At 39.1% G+C, this 15,532-nt stretch overlaps 1 long non-coding RNA gene across 1 annotated transcript; it reads right to left on the bottom strand.

Moving 5' to 3' along the window:
- Positions 1–672: 672 nt before the first annotated feature.
- LOC102150095 (uncharacterized) lies at positions 673–14,410 on the bottom strand. Its single transcript, XR_290256.4, has 3 exons — positions 14,281–14,410; positions 13,268–13,354; positions 673–1,532 (listed from the first exon to the last, which is right to left on the bottom strand). It is a non-coding gene; the product is annotated as an uncharacterized lncRNA (long non-coding RNA).
- Between the last annotated feature and the right edge of the window lie 1,122 nt (positions 14,411–15,532).

Raw genomic sequence — 15,532 nt, 5'->3', positions numbered from 1 at the left:
ATAAAGTTACACTGGGATGATAAAAGAGGAGATGAACAAAGAGAGTGAAAATCTCATTTGCGTTACAGGAATTAATAAAATATGCGTAAAATTGATAACCCAAGAAATAGCATAAGCATAGTATCTAGAAATATGAAGATTAATCCAAAAGGAAAAACTAAGAGCTAAACTAAGACTTTCAGCCTCATACGTCCACTGGTCTGCTGGTCATATTTCCTCGGAGTCTTCTTCGCCATTACCACAGGTCAGTCTTGATAAAACTAACTTGGTGATTATCCCCACCTCCACATCATCCCCTCTTGTATTCTCTCTCTCAATTGGGAGCATTATCATCAACCATTCACCCCGAACTAAAAATATGGAATCATCCTTGACTATCTGCTTTAACATTTCCCAAATTCTGATGATCTTACTACCTAAAATTTTTAAATATGCACCTTTATCCATTTCCACTTGCTTAATTCAATATTTCATCATTCAAAGGCTGAATTACAATAGTCCATTTATAATTCTAGCTCCCTTAATTCTATCCTTCACTTAATCACCAAAGTGATCTTAACTATGTTTACCCCTCTACCAATGATTCTAACACTTGTGCATGTGTGTATGCGTGACCTATTTCAGAAAAGGAAAGTGTTTAGTAATGTTAATGTAAGAATAAAAAGGCTGAAGGAACTCTGAATAATTCAGCAATAATTACAAATCAATTATTAGTACAATGTCACAATGAATGTTACAATTACATTCATTCATCCAAACAAAGGATAATTATGGAGCACTCACTACTATGTGCAAGATGGTGTGGGGGATTCTGCAGTGGCCAAAGCAATAGAATCCTTGCTTTCATGAAGCTTACATTCCAGTGGGGAGAGTCAGACAATTAACAAATAAACAAATAGGTAGTGATAAGTACTATTAAAAAAATGGCATATAAGTTTGGGTAGGTTGTTTTATTTCGGGAGAGCAGTAAAGGCTCAATGATTTGGTGACGTCAGAACAGAGACTTGAAAGAAGTGAGAGAGCCATAAGGGTATCTGAGAGAAAGGTGTTTTAGATAGAGGAAACAGAACGTGCAAGCATTCTGAAGTTGGGGTGCTTGGAGTGTTTGAGAAACAGCAAGGAGCCTAGTTGGTTGGAGCAGAGTGAACAAGAAGGAAACTAGTAGAAGATGACGAGGTCAGAAATGAAGCCATATGATGGATCACCTAGGGCCTCATAGGCCACAGTATGACCAGATTTATCCTAAATGTGTCCTAAATGTGCTGGAGATCCTCTGGGGGCTTTGCATAGAGGCGTGGCAAGCTCTGTCTACACATTGTGGATCTGTCTACTCTGTTGATTCTTACAAATTGTAGCCTCCGTATCTCTTCTGTCCTGTTTCTGCTGACTTTGCAAAGAGAAGGACCTTAATGTTTGCTGATATTAGGGGGTGAGTTCAGGAGGAGGGGAAGAATCATGGGTGGAGGTGTTCAGCCCAGGTCTTCAGTCTTCAGTCTAGATGGTGGTCCATTTTCTCTTCATGCACAAACAGCCTGGCATAGAGAAGATTGATTTTTCATTAGGAAACTTTTTGCTGATAGAGAGATTCTACCCACTTGCAAATCTTTGACTTTATCCTGAGAGAGCTAATATTAATATGCCTGATGTAATTATGCAACAAGAACATTCATTCCCTCTTTCCACCCCTGCTCTGAGTTAGGTTGCAAAGTAGTCATGAGTTGACTGACAATAAAGAGTGCTCCAATCAAATTACTTTTTCTCCCATTGTGGACTAGTTTCCCCATGAAGAAAGAAAGATGACTGAAGGTATTTTCTGATTACATACTTCTATCTCCGAGACCCAGAGGAGAAATACTCTTCCCTAGTTTCAATAAAAACTCCAAAATGAAAGCCTCTGGTTGGCCTGGCTGGGATCACATGTTCACCTTTGGCTCAATCACTGTAGCTAGAGGAGTGAATGAGTCGCTCTGACACGCCAGGTACAGATGGGGTGCCCATCCCAGCCCTGGAAAGAAAGTACTATGATGGATAGCCTGAGCAGGAAGGGGAGGGGAAGCCAGACAGATAAAATATACAAACATCTACTATACGTGGCATGCAAAATGTTTGACGATCTGAAGGCTGCCTACTTCCACAGGCTTATCTCCTTCTACTCCTTAAATCAGATTATGCCCCAAAAGTAAAGCAGAGGAGTTTAGAGAATGACTTTTGATCTTAGCAGATCAAGGTTTGCATTAGAAATTTGCAATTGACTGACTACATGACCTTGGGTAATTTTTGTAACCTCCGTAGGCCTTAATTTTTTAATTTGTTAAATGTGGTAAATACTGAAACCAAAGGAAATGATGCAAGAAAAACACGTGGCGTAGGGTCGCCCAGGTAGCAGGTGTGAGATCTTACAGGGTCACTAAAAAGCACCTCCCTTTTCCTCTTTCAATTTTGTTTAATTTAAAGAGATATTCAGGAACCAGAAGATGGAAATACCTTTAAAACATGTTAAATCATATCTTTCTGCTTAAAATCCCTCAGCAATTTCCCATCTTACACAGAGTAAAAGCCAAAGTCGTTACAGGCCTATGTGACCCTGAAATCACCTCCCCCACTCCCCAAACCCCTGTTACCTCTCTGTCCTTTTTCCTGTGGTTTCCCTCATGCTCACTTTACACAGCCACACTGGCCTCATTACTGTTCTTCAAACTTTCAGGAAATCTCCCACTTCAGATCATTTGCCCTGGCTTTTCCCACTGCCAAGAGCACTCTAGGGATGTGCATGCACATGGCTTGCTCCCCACTTAGGGATGGAACTAGACATAGTCTCTGCCCTCATTAGGCTCTCAGTCTAGGGGAGATGGGCATTAAATGCATAAACAAACAGATATGATATGATTCAAAGTTTGGTGAGTGTTATGATAAAAAATACCTGTACTCCTACTCCAAGAGAGAATAATGTGCCAGAATTACTCAATTCAGAATGGTGGACAAAGGAAGGGCCCCATAAGGAAAGGGCATTTTAGCTGGGAGTTGTATGCAAAGTGCATAATCAGAAAGTACAGACCTTGTCCAAGACCATTATCCAGTCAAGTAGAGATGGAACAATAATGAGGAGTCACCTGAGAGCCAGCAATATTGATGGTCAGGGTCTGCAATCTTCTATCACACCCACTCACTAGCAGAAGGGAGTTCAGGAGCAGGAAATTCAGTACATGAAAGAATTCAATGAAAAGGGAACCAGTCTAATAGGATCAGAGTGTAACCAAGAGCAAGACTGATTTAATGTTCTACTGAGAGCTATTCACTGGGTCTTCTCATAATCCCTTCATCTTAGGGAGAATTGTTCTTAGAATAGAGTGGGGCTCTTTCTTCACTTTTCAATCAGGATGCAAATAAGTAAGGATGACATTATTTGAGGAGTAATCTTAGCTCCTCTCAAACTGATTCTTTTAAAATTTTTTATTTTTAAATAATTGTAGACATGGGAAGTTGCATAGACAGTACACAAAGTCCTGTGTAAACTTTGCCTAGCTCCCCTAATGATGAAATCTTATACAAACATCTTATATACAATATCAAAACCAGGAAATGGACACTGGTATAATATTGCTGTGATAGTTAATTTTATGTGTCAACTTGATTGGACCACAAGATGCCAAGATAGCTGGTTAAAAATTATTTCTGGATATATCTGTGTTGGTTTTCAGGAAGAGATTAGCATTTCAATCGGTAAACTGAGTAAGACCAAGGGCCCTCCACAATCCAATCCATTGAGGGCCTGAATAGAACAAAAGGTAGAGGAAGGTTGAATTCACCCTCCCTCTTCCTGACTGCTTGAGCTGAGACATAGATCTCCTGTTCTCAGGGCTCCTACTTCTCAGGCATTCAGACTTGGACTGGAATCTATACCATTGGCCCCCCTAGTAGCAGATGGCAGATCATGGGACTTCTCAGTCTCCATAATTGTGTGAGCCAATACCCTATACTAAGTCATATATATACATATTATTGGTTCGGTTTCTGTTTCTCCCAAGAATCCTGAGTAATACAACTGCCAATTAGACTACACACCTATTCAGTTTCTACTAGTTTTTATATGCTCTCATTTGCATGTATATGGGTGTACACTTCTATGCAGTTTTGATATCATAAACAGATTCATGTAGTCCCCATCACAATCAACATACAGAATGATTCATACAACTTAATAGCAAAAAAACCCCCAAACAATCAGATTGCTGGGAAGATGGTGGCGTAGGAGGGTGCTGAATCACGTCCTCTGAAAGATACAACAAATCTACTACTACCTGTGGAACAATTTCTTCTGAGAGAGATCTGGAAACTGGACGAAAAGAACCCCCACAACCCGGGACACCACTGACAGGTGGAAGAGGCAGAAATGCCCCTCTGGGAGGAAAAACCACACTCTAGACACAGTATTTCACAGCTGGGAGCAATCTTAAGGTACAAAGCTTTTCCCAGAGGAGTGGGGAGATGTGAGTGGGAGATTTATGCCACAGTAAGCACCCCAGCTATTGAATTCAGCACGACTGAGATGAGTTCCCATAATACCTAGCTTTGCTGGCTTTTAAAACCAACAGGGAATACCCCCAGAAAAACTATCAAACATCAGAGAGAGAAAAGCCAGATCTTAAAGGGCCCAAACACAGATTCACCTGTTCCATAAACCAACACAAAATCACCAGAAAGAAAGGTGCATAGTCCTTTGGTAAAAGAGATACATTTGTTAAGCTCTGAATGCATCTCAGGGAGGCAGGAGGTGGCTGGGCTCACCTTCTGCCCCAGGGACTGAGACACTGGTGGCAGCACTTACGGTGACCTAGTGCAGGCATGCTAACATCAACACTGGCAGACATCATTGGATTTCTCCCTCTGGCTTGTTAGCACAAGGTTTGCCCCACCCAGTAGAGCACCAATTTAATCCAGTACAGCCAGGGCAAGCAGCCTACCCCAGGGACTGGCCCTGCCCACCAGCAAGTCCTTGGAGAACTCGGGGGCCTGTATAAGCATGGCGTGACTGGGTCTGCTTCAGTGGAGCAGGGTATGTGCACAGGGTGGGTTTTCATTGGTGGGGTGTGTGGGCCCACAGGAGGTGGGGTGTGTCAGCCACAGCAGACTTGTACTGCTGGCCATCTCAAACAGCCACACTGGGGACCTGCCCCACTTTCCAACTCCTGAAATTCTTGTGCGCTGCTGTGCCTAGAGCCAGCACCACCACCACCCCCTCCCCAGCTGCACTCCTGAGAGAGCTGACAACAGCCTTGCAGGCCAGAGGCCTGCAGCAATTGTGAGCTCCTGAGCCTAGCAACCAGCCATGCTGGGGGCCTGACTCACTTAACAGCAAAATGTGAACAGGTTTGTGCTATTAGAACTTGCAGCCAGCCATTCTGGGGCTTTTCCCACCTGTTAAAGTGAATAAAGTGACCACAGCAGCCACACGAGGCTGAGCCTTACCACTAGCAGTCCTGGGGGCCAGCCTAGCCTACCTGTGTGCCCACAGCAAGAGTAACCCCGCCAAAACAGAAGGGCACACATAGCCCACACTTTTAGAACATTTGGAACTAGTGATGAGAGGGAAGCACAATGCTGAGACCTATAAAGCATCTGTCATAAAAGGCCACATCTCCAAGATTGGGAGACATAGCTGATCTACTTAATATGTAGATATAAGCACAGAGAAATAGGCAAAATGATGATACAAAAGGATATGTTCCAAATAAGGGAACAGGATAATCCTCAGAAAAAGAACTAAATGAAACAGAGATAAACAATCTACCTGATAAAGAGTACAAATGAATAGTCACAAGGATGCTTACTGATCTTGGGAGAAGAACAGATGAATACAGTGAGAACTTCAACGAAGAATTGGAAAAATATAAAAAATAACCAGGACTGAAGAATACAATAATGGAAATGAAAAATTCCCTAAAGGGACTCAACAGTAGAGCTGATGACACAGAAAAATGGATCAGTTATCTGGATGAAAGAGTAGAGGAAATCACTCATGCTGAACAACAAAAGAATTAATAAGAGCAAGGACAGCCTAAGGGACCTTTGGAACAACATCAGGTCTACTGACATCCATATTATAGGTGTCCCAGGAGGAGAAAACAGAGACAAAGGGGAAGAGAACTTTCTTTGAAGAAGTAATAGCTTAAAACTTCCGTAACCTAAGGACAGAAACAGACATCCAGGTACAGGAAGCATAGAGAGCACAAAACAAGATGAACCCAAACAGGCCCACATTATAATTAAAATCTCAAGAATTAAAGATAAAGAGAGAACACTAAAAGCTGCAAGAGAAAGGCAACAAGGTACATACAAAGGAAACCCCATAGGCTATCAGCTGACTTCTCAGAAGAAATCTTACAGCCAGAAGGGAGTGACACAATATATTTAAAGTGCTGAAAGGAAAAACCTACAGCCAAGAATACTCTACCTGGCAAGGTTATAATTCAGAATGGTAGGAGAGATAAAGAGTTATCCAGATAAGCAAAAACCACAGGAGTTTTTCAACCAGTCTTACAAGAAATATTAAAGAGACTTATTTAAGTGGAAAAGAAAAGACCACAAATAGAAATAAGAAAATTATCAAAGGAAAAAAATCACTGGAAAAGGCAAATATACTGTAAAGACAGCAGATCAACCACCTATAATGCTGGCATGAAGGTCAACAGACAAAAGTACTAAAAATGATAGGTTAAGGGATACACACACACAAAGAGGTTAAATACGATATCAAAAACATAAAATGTGGGTGGGGGGGAGTAAAAGTATAGAGATTTTAGTAAGAGGTCAAACTTAAGAAAGCATCACTTAAAATAGATTGCTATTTACACAGGTTATTATATACGAACCTCATGGTAATCACAAACCAGAAATCTATAATAAATACACAAAAAATAAAGAGAAAGTAACCTAAACATTATACTAAAGAAAGCCATGAAATCACAAGGGAATAGAGCCAGAGAAGAAGAAAGGAACAGAGAAGAACTACTAAAACACTCAGAATGGGGCCAGCCCCATGGTCTAGTGGTTAAGTTGGGTGCATTCTGCTTTGACAGCCCTGGTTCAGTTCCCAGGCATGGACCTACAACACTTGTCAGCAGCCAGGCTGTGGCAGCAAACCACATACAAAAAAGAGGAAGATAGTGCAGATGTTAGCTCAGGGAGAATCCTCCTCAGGAAAAAAAAAAAAACATTCAGATAAAAGTAACAAAATGGCAATAAGTACCTATTTATCGATAGTTACTTTAAATGTCAGTGGACTAAATGCTCCAATCAAAAGACACAGGGTGGCTGAATAGATTGAAAAAACAAAAACCATATAAACACTGCATACAAGAGACACACTTCAGACTTAAAGATACAAGTTGAAAGTGAAGGGCTGGAAAAAGATACTCCATGCAAATAGCAATGAAAAGTAAGCTGAGGTAACAGTACTTATATCAGAAAAAACATACTTTAAAAAAAAATTGTAACAAGAGACAAATAAGGGCACTACACAACGATAAAAGGAACAATCCAATAAGAGGACATAACACTTGTAAATATCTATGCACCCAACATAGGAGCACCTAAAGATATAAAGCAATTATTAACAGACACAAAAGGAAACATTGCTAGTAATACAATAATAGTAGAGGACTTTAACATTCCTCTTACATCAATGGATAGATCATTTAAAAAGAAAATCAGTAAGGAAACATATGCTTTCAATGACACATTAGACCAGATGGACTTAGTAGATATATACAGAACATTCCATCTGAAAAGTGCAGATTACACATTCTTATCGAATGCACATGGAACATCCTGCAGGATAGATCACATATTAGGCCCTAAAACAAGTCTCAATAAATTTAAGAAGATTGAAATAATACCAAGCATCTTTTCTAACCACAATGGTATGAAACCAGAAATTAACTACAAGAAAAAAATTGGAAAAGCCACAAATAGGTGACGATTAAACAACATGCTACTGAACAACTATTGGGTCAATGAAAAATATCAAAGGAGAAATTAAAAACCTGGAGACAAATGAAGATGAAAATATGACATGCCAAAATATATGGGACACAGCAAAAGTGGTACTAAGAGTGAAGTTTATAGCATTATGGGCCTACCTCAACAAACAAGAAAAATCTCAAAAAAAATCAATCTAACAGTACACCTAAAGGAACTAGAAAAAGAAGTACAAACAAAGCCCAAAATCAGTGGAAGAAAGAAAAAAATAAAAATGAGAGTGGAAATAAATGAAATAGAAACTAAAAATAAATAGAAAAACTAGATGAAACTAAGAGCTAGTTCTTTGAAAAGATAAACAAAATTAACAAACCTTTAGCTAGACTCACCAAGAAAACAGAAGAGAAGCCTCAATTAAAAACAATCAGAAATGAAAGAGGAGAAATTACAACAGACACCATAGAAATACAAAGGATTATAAAAGAATACTACAAAAAGCTATATGCCAACAAATTGGATAATCTAGAAGAAATGAATAAATTCTTAGAATTGTTCAACCTTCCAAAACTGAATAAAAAAGACAGAAAGAATAGATTGATCACCAGTAAGGAGATTGAAACAGTAATCAAAGACCTCCCAAAAAACAAAAGTCCAGGACCAGACAGCTTCCCTGGTGAATTCTACCAAACATTCAAGAAAGACTTAATACCTATCCTTTTCAAAAAATTGAAGAGAAGAGGAAGTTTCCTAACTCATTCTATGAGGTCAACATTACCCTGATACCATAACCAGATGAGGACAACACAAAAAAAGGAAAATTACAGGTCAATATCACTGATGAACATTGATACAAAAATTCTCCACAAAATAATAGCAAATCAAAACGATACATTAGAAAGATCATCTGCCATAATCGAGTGGGATTTATTCCAGGGATGCAGGGATGGTTCAACATCCACAAATCAATCAATATGATAATCAACATTAACAAAATGAAGACAAAAAAATCACATGATTGTCTCAATAGATGCAGAGAAAGCATCTAACAAGATACAGCAGCCATTTATGATAAAAATTCTGAATAAAATCTGTATAGAAGAAAACACCTCAACATAATAAAGGCCAAAAACGACAAACCCACAACTAATATCATACTCAATGGTGAAAAACTGAAAGCCATCCCTTTAAGAACAGGAACAAGGCATGGATGCCTACTCTTACCACTCTTATTTAACACAGTATTGGAAGTCCTAGCCAGAGCAATCAGGCAAGAATAAAAATAAGGGATCCAAATTGGAAAGGAAGAAGTACAACCATCACTATTTGCAGATGACATGACTTTATATATAGAAAATCCTAAAGAATCCATGAAAAAAAACTATTAGAAATAATAAACGAATACAGTAAAGTTTCAGGGTACAAAATCAACATACAAAAATCAGTTATGTTTCTATGCAACAACAACAAAATAGCAGAAAGAGAAATTAGGAATACAATCCCATTTAGAGTCACAACAAAAAGAATAAAATACATAGGAATAAATTTAACCAAAGAAGTGAAAGAACTGTACTTTGAAAACTGTAAAACACTTGAAAGAAATAAAAAAAGACACAAAGAAATGGAAACATATCCCAAGCTCATGGATTGGAAGAATTAACATGGTTAAAATGACCATACTTCCTAAAGCAATCTACAGATTCAATGCAATCTCTATTAAAGTCCCAATGACATTTTCACAGAAATAGAACAAAGAATCCTAAAATTTATATGGAAGAACTAAAGACCCCAAATAGCCAAAGGAATCCTGACAAAAAGGAACAAAGCAAGAAGGATCACACTCTCTGATTTCCAAATATACTACAAAGCTATAGTAATCAAAACAGCATGGTACTGGCACAAAAACAGACACGCAGATCAATGGAACAGAATAGAGAGCCCAGAAACAAACCCACACATCTGTGAACACCTAATTTTCAACAATAGAGCCAAGAACATAAAATGGAGAAAGGAAAGTCTCTTCAGTGAACGGTGTTGGGAAAACTGGACAGCCACATGCAAAAGAATGAAAGTAGACCATTATTTTATACTATACACAAAAATTAACTCAAAATGGATTAAAGACTTGAATGTAAGAACCGAAGCCATAAAACTTCTAGAAGAAAACATAGGCAGAACTCTCTTTGACGTTGGTCTTAGCATTATATTTTTGAATACCATGTCTCACCAGGCAAGGGAAATGAAAGAAAAAATAAACCAATGGACCTATATCAGACTAAGAAGCTTCTGCACAGCAAAGGAAACCATCAACAAAACAAAAGACAACCTAAGCATTGGGGGAAGATATTTGCAAGCCATATATCTGATAAGAGGTTAAGATTCAAAATATATGAAGTACTCATACAACTCAACAACAACAAAACAACCTAAATTAAAAAACAGGCAAAGGATCTGAACAGACATTTTTCCAAAGAAGACATACAGAGGGCCAACAGGCACAGATGTTTAACACCACTAATTATTAGGAAAATGAAAATAAAAACTACAATAAAATATTACCTCACGCCCATCAGAATGGCTATAATTAACAAGATAAGAAATAACCGTTTCGGAGAGGATTTGGAGAAAAGGGAACCCTCATATACTACTGATGGGAATGTAAACTGGCACATTCAGTATGGAAAACAGTATGGAGATTCCTCAAAAAATTAAGAATAGAATTACCATATGATCGAGCTATTCCATTTCTGGGTATTCATCCAAAGAACATGAAAACACAAATGTGTAAAGATATTTGCACCCCTATGTTCATTGCATTATGGCTAAGAAATATGAATGCACTATAGCTATTGCATTATTCACAATAGCCAAATCTTGGAAATAACCTGAGTGCCTATCAATGGGTGAATGGATAAAGAAGATGTGGTATGTATACACAATGAAATACTACTCAGCCATAAAAAAGGCAAAATCTTGCCAGTTGCAACAACATGGATGGACCTTGAAGGTATTATGCTAAGCAAAATAAGTCAGATGGAGAAAGTCAAATGCCACATGATTTCACTTATAAGTAGAAGATAACAACAAGAACACACAAACACAGAGAATAGATTGGTGGTTACCAGAAGGGAAGGGGGGAGGGAGGAGAGTGAAAGGAGTAATAGGGCACATGTGTATGGGGATGGATGGTAATTAGCCTTTGTGTGGTGAACATGATGTAGTCCACACACAAATCAAAATATAATGGTGCACACCTGAAATTTATATAATGTTACAAACTAATGTTACCTCAATAAAAAAATCTAATTAAAAATGGGCAGAGAATCTGAATAGACACTTTTCCAAAGAAGGCATACAAATGGCCAGTTAACATACAGGTACATAAAAAGGTGTTCAACATCATCAATAATCAGGGAAACACAAATCAAAACCACCTCAGATATCACCTCATATGGGTTAGAATGGCTATTATCAAAAAGACAAGAAATAATAAGTATTGTCAAGGATGTGGAGAAAAGGGAAACTTTGTACATTATTCGTGGGAATGTAAATTGATGCAGCTACTATGGAAAACAGCACAGAGGTTCTTCAAAAAATTAAAAATAGAACTACCATATGATCCAGCAACTCCACTTCTGAGTATTTATCCAGAAAAAATAAAGACACTAACTGGAAAAGATATCTAGACCCCCATGCCCATTGCTTGGTTATTTCCAGTAGCCAAGATATGGAAACAACCTAAGTGTCCATTGATAGATCAATGAAGAAACTGGTATATACATATACAACGGAATATTATTCAGCCAAAAAAAAAGAAGGAAATCCTGCCACTTGCAACAACTTGGATAAACCTTAAGGGCATTAAGCTAAGTGAAATAAGTCAGACAAAGAAAGACAAACACCGTGTGATCTCATTGATATGTGGAATCTTAAAAAAAAACACCAAACTCATAGATAGAAAGGACAGATTGGTGGTAGACAGGGGCAGGGTGTAGGAGGTGGGTGAACTGAGTGAAGGTAATCAAGAAGTACAAACTTCCAGCTATAAAATAAATTAGTTCTGGGGATGTAATGTACGGCATGGGGAATATAGTTAACATTGTACTGTATATTTGAAAGTTGCTAAGAGAGTAGGCCTTAAAAGTTCTCATCACAAGAAAAAAATTTGTAACTAAGTATGATGATGTACAAAAAAGGTACAGAACTGTTCCATCAGCTTATAGGAACTCCACATGCTCATCTTTTATAGCCATATCTTCTCACCCCATCCCCGTCCTTTAACCTATTCTCCACCTTCGTTGTTTTGTCTTTTTGAGAATGTTATATAAATGGAATCATATAGCATGCAACCTTTTGAAACTGTTTTTTTCACTAAGCATGATGCCCTTGAAATCCACCCAAGTTGTTGCATGTGTCAATAGTTCATTCCTTTTCGTTGCTTAGTAGTATTCATTGCATGGATGTACCACTGTTTGCTTAACCATTTACCCATTGAAAGACATTTCAGTTGTTTCCACTCAAATGTTTTTTTTAAAGTAGATCATTTGCAAACCTTGGGTCTTTCACTTTTATAAATAAATTTCAAACCACTTCAAGAATGATTGATTCACTGAGCAAGAGTTTCTGAGCAAGATGAATGCAGTCAGAGGTAGGAGTAGGTGGGTCACGAAAACAGCTGTCATTTGTAATGAGCATCACATGGAATGTCACTCTAGATAAATATGACTTTACAAGGGTGACTTTTAAAATTCTCTAAGCACTAACTAGTTGATAGCTTAATCCTAAACCATATCAAGTCTCAGGAGTCTATGCAGGCAGCGGATCAGAGATGGTGGGCATGAGGCAAAGAGAGCTGGTCCAATTGAAACGTTACATAGGAGTAAGAACGAGGGGTGACAGGGGAAAATGGTATGCAAAAGAGTAGAGCATCACCTTTCCTGTGGTTCTGAAACAGGAAAGATGACAACATGGGAGTAATTTATACTTCTCATTTCCCTCAAGTCACCAGTAGCTGAACTGTCACTGCCATTCAGTATCACGCCCCTTTGAGTCTGCACTTTATGCCTAGTAATAGTCATTTCATCACTGATTTTACAAAGCCACGTATGGAAAGAAAACCAAAAAAAAAAAAAAATGGCAATGTTCTGTGTTACGACAAATTCAAAAGAATGTGCTCTCTTTTAAGCTAAGTTTCTATACATGTGAAGTTAGCTCGAGTTCACCTTGGGTAAATAATTTACCTTACCCAGACCTTCAGTTGCTAAGCCCACAAAACAGAATAGTCACATCTTACCTTCCTGAAGGCAATGATACAGGTCCAAAAGATTCCTTGAACTGCCAGTTTCACCATTTCATTAAAACAGTGTTCTATAAAAATACTCTGTGGGAAAGAGGTTTTATGAGGCTCTAGGTGAACAAAAATATATTTTAGACACAGTCCCTGCTCTCAGTGCGCTCACAATTTAACTGAAAAAAACAAACATTGAACGTATAAAGGACGGAGGAGACAAACAAGGCCTTATCCCAGCAACTAGAAATAAATGACTTGGTTCCTTGACATTCTCCTTTTCAATAAATTTTCCTCCACTCTATCTTAGCGGCTCACTTCCACAATCACCTAGATAAAGTCATCACGCTATTAAATCAAACATTCTGATCTGTGACCAGCTCCTTCTCTCCTTCCAGATTGCTTGCTTGAATACCCGCAATGGGATCCCTCCTGGGCCTCCTTGGGCTCTCCAGTCCTTTAGTGTGTCTAGTGTATCTCTTTTCTTTAGCTCCCTTCTGTCTTTTCTTCTCTCTTTTTCCAGAATAAATGTAATGGTCCATCATCTCAATAACTCTTTGCCAAAACCTTAAGCTCTCCTGTCTCTCTTTTCATTCCCTTTTATGGTAAAATCTCTGAAAGAAACTAAATATCTACTTTCGCTATACTTTCTTTACATTTTCTCCACTCTTACTCCACACTTTCTTCATACTTTCTCTACACTTACTCCATACTCATGCACCAGAATTTAAATTAAAAATCCACACAGGAAAGAAAGCTGGTACCCTTGTAAATTCATAATTACTAAATTCAAATGTGTTTTCATTATTCCTGGCAATCCCATTGTGTTTCTGTGACCGACTTTCTCTCTCCTTTCAAAGAGGGCTTTTTCATACCTTCTCTCTCCTCAAACTTCTGCCCTAGACTCATTCTTCCCCTTGCTCCCTGACAAAGCCTACCTCCACCTCAATACAGAAAATAGAGGCCAACAGAGATGAACTCCAAGTTCTTCCAATTTTATCTAGAAAATGTTCCTGTACCCGGATCCACTGCAGCCTCCTTCACTCCTGTTTCAGCACATGTGTCCTTCCTCGTATTCAAGGCCTCCCCTCAAACTGGGTTCCTATTCCCTTTTGAGGTCAACACCATCCGGTTGCTTCTTCTTTCTCTGGTCTCTTCATCTCTTCCTGTATATTAGCCCATCCCATCAGCACTCAGACATGCATGTTCATCTCTAACAAAACTCTTCCTTAACCTCACTTCCTCCGTTTCAGTTATCCTTCTCCCTCCTCCTTCCCTTAGTTTACCAAGAAAAAAGACAAAGTTGTTTTTTACTCTGATGACTATTATTTTTCCCCACAGCTGTCCACCAGTGCTATCACCCCTACCTATCCCTTTTCTAGTAAAAGACCACGCTCTCAATGACAGAAGCGAGCGTAAGTCCTAGGCTTGACCAACTGCGGTCATTCTCTGGCCTCAGCAATGGGTGATTGGCCCTGCAACCTGTGTAACTCAGGGCCCAATGAGGTAAACAGAAAGCACACTGGGTATTTCAAAGAGAGAGGAGTTAATCCAGGAAACTCTTTCCATAAGCATGGAAAAGTTGAAATTGTGAAGTGGACATTAACAACTGTTAGATCTGCAGAAGCAAAAAAAGGGCGAGGGTTAGGAACACAGGATTTCATGGGAGGGGGCCTTGTAGATCTGGTGCTCCGAGCTGTAGAGGGAAGCTCTTCACAACTGGGGTGTGGACTTTTGAGGAGGAGATTTGGTTGGGCAGATCCTTGGACAGCCTGGAAGTTACAGCCTAGAAGGTGACGTGCAGCAGGACAACTGTTACTCCAACTGCCATGGGGATATGTCCTGGAGGTGCTGGTTCCTCTGAGGAACATGGCGTAGGGAGTGCTGGAAGCTAGAAAGAAGCTAGAAGCTGGAGTCACTTTCCTCTGCTGCTGGTGTAAAGAGATAGGAACTGAAAAAAGGGGAAGAAATTCCTTTCCTTCCTCCTATTGACTTCTACTTGTCCTCTAGTGTCTCCCATTGGTAGAACTTAATAAGACACCAGCTGGCAAAGGAGTCTGAGAAATGTAGTTAGCTGAGTCCCAGCCCCAGCATCGCAAAGCAGAATATAAAAGTTTAGAGTGGGGAAAAACCTGGCATATGACCTAAGCTGGATTTGGCTTGAAAATCTTGATCAATAGGAACTTCTTTTCCCTCTCGACTCCTAGGGCCATGAGAATTGATCTGAGTGCAAGCAGCCCGTGGAAAAGTCTAATCAAAGATAACAGCAGA

This window comes from Equus caballus, chromosome 5 (genome assembly GCF_041296265.1).
Source record: "Equus caballus isolate H_3958 breed thoroughbred chromosome 5, TB-T2T, whole genome shotgun sequence".
NCBI classification, from domain to species: Eukaryota; Metazoa; Chordata; class Mammalia; order Perissodactyla; family Equidae; genus Equus; species Equus caballus.
This window is presented reverse-complemented; position numbering and strand designations above follow the sequence as displayed.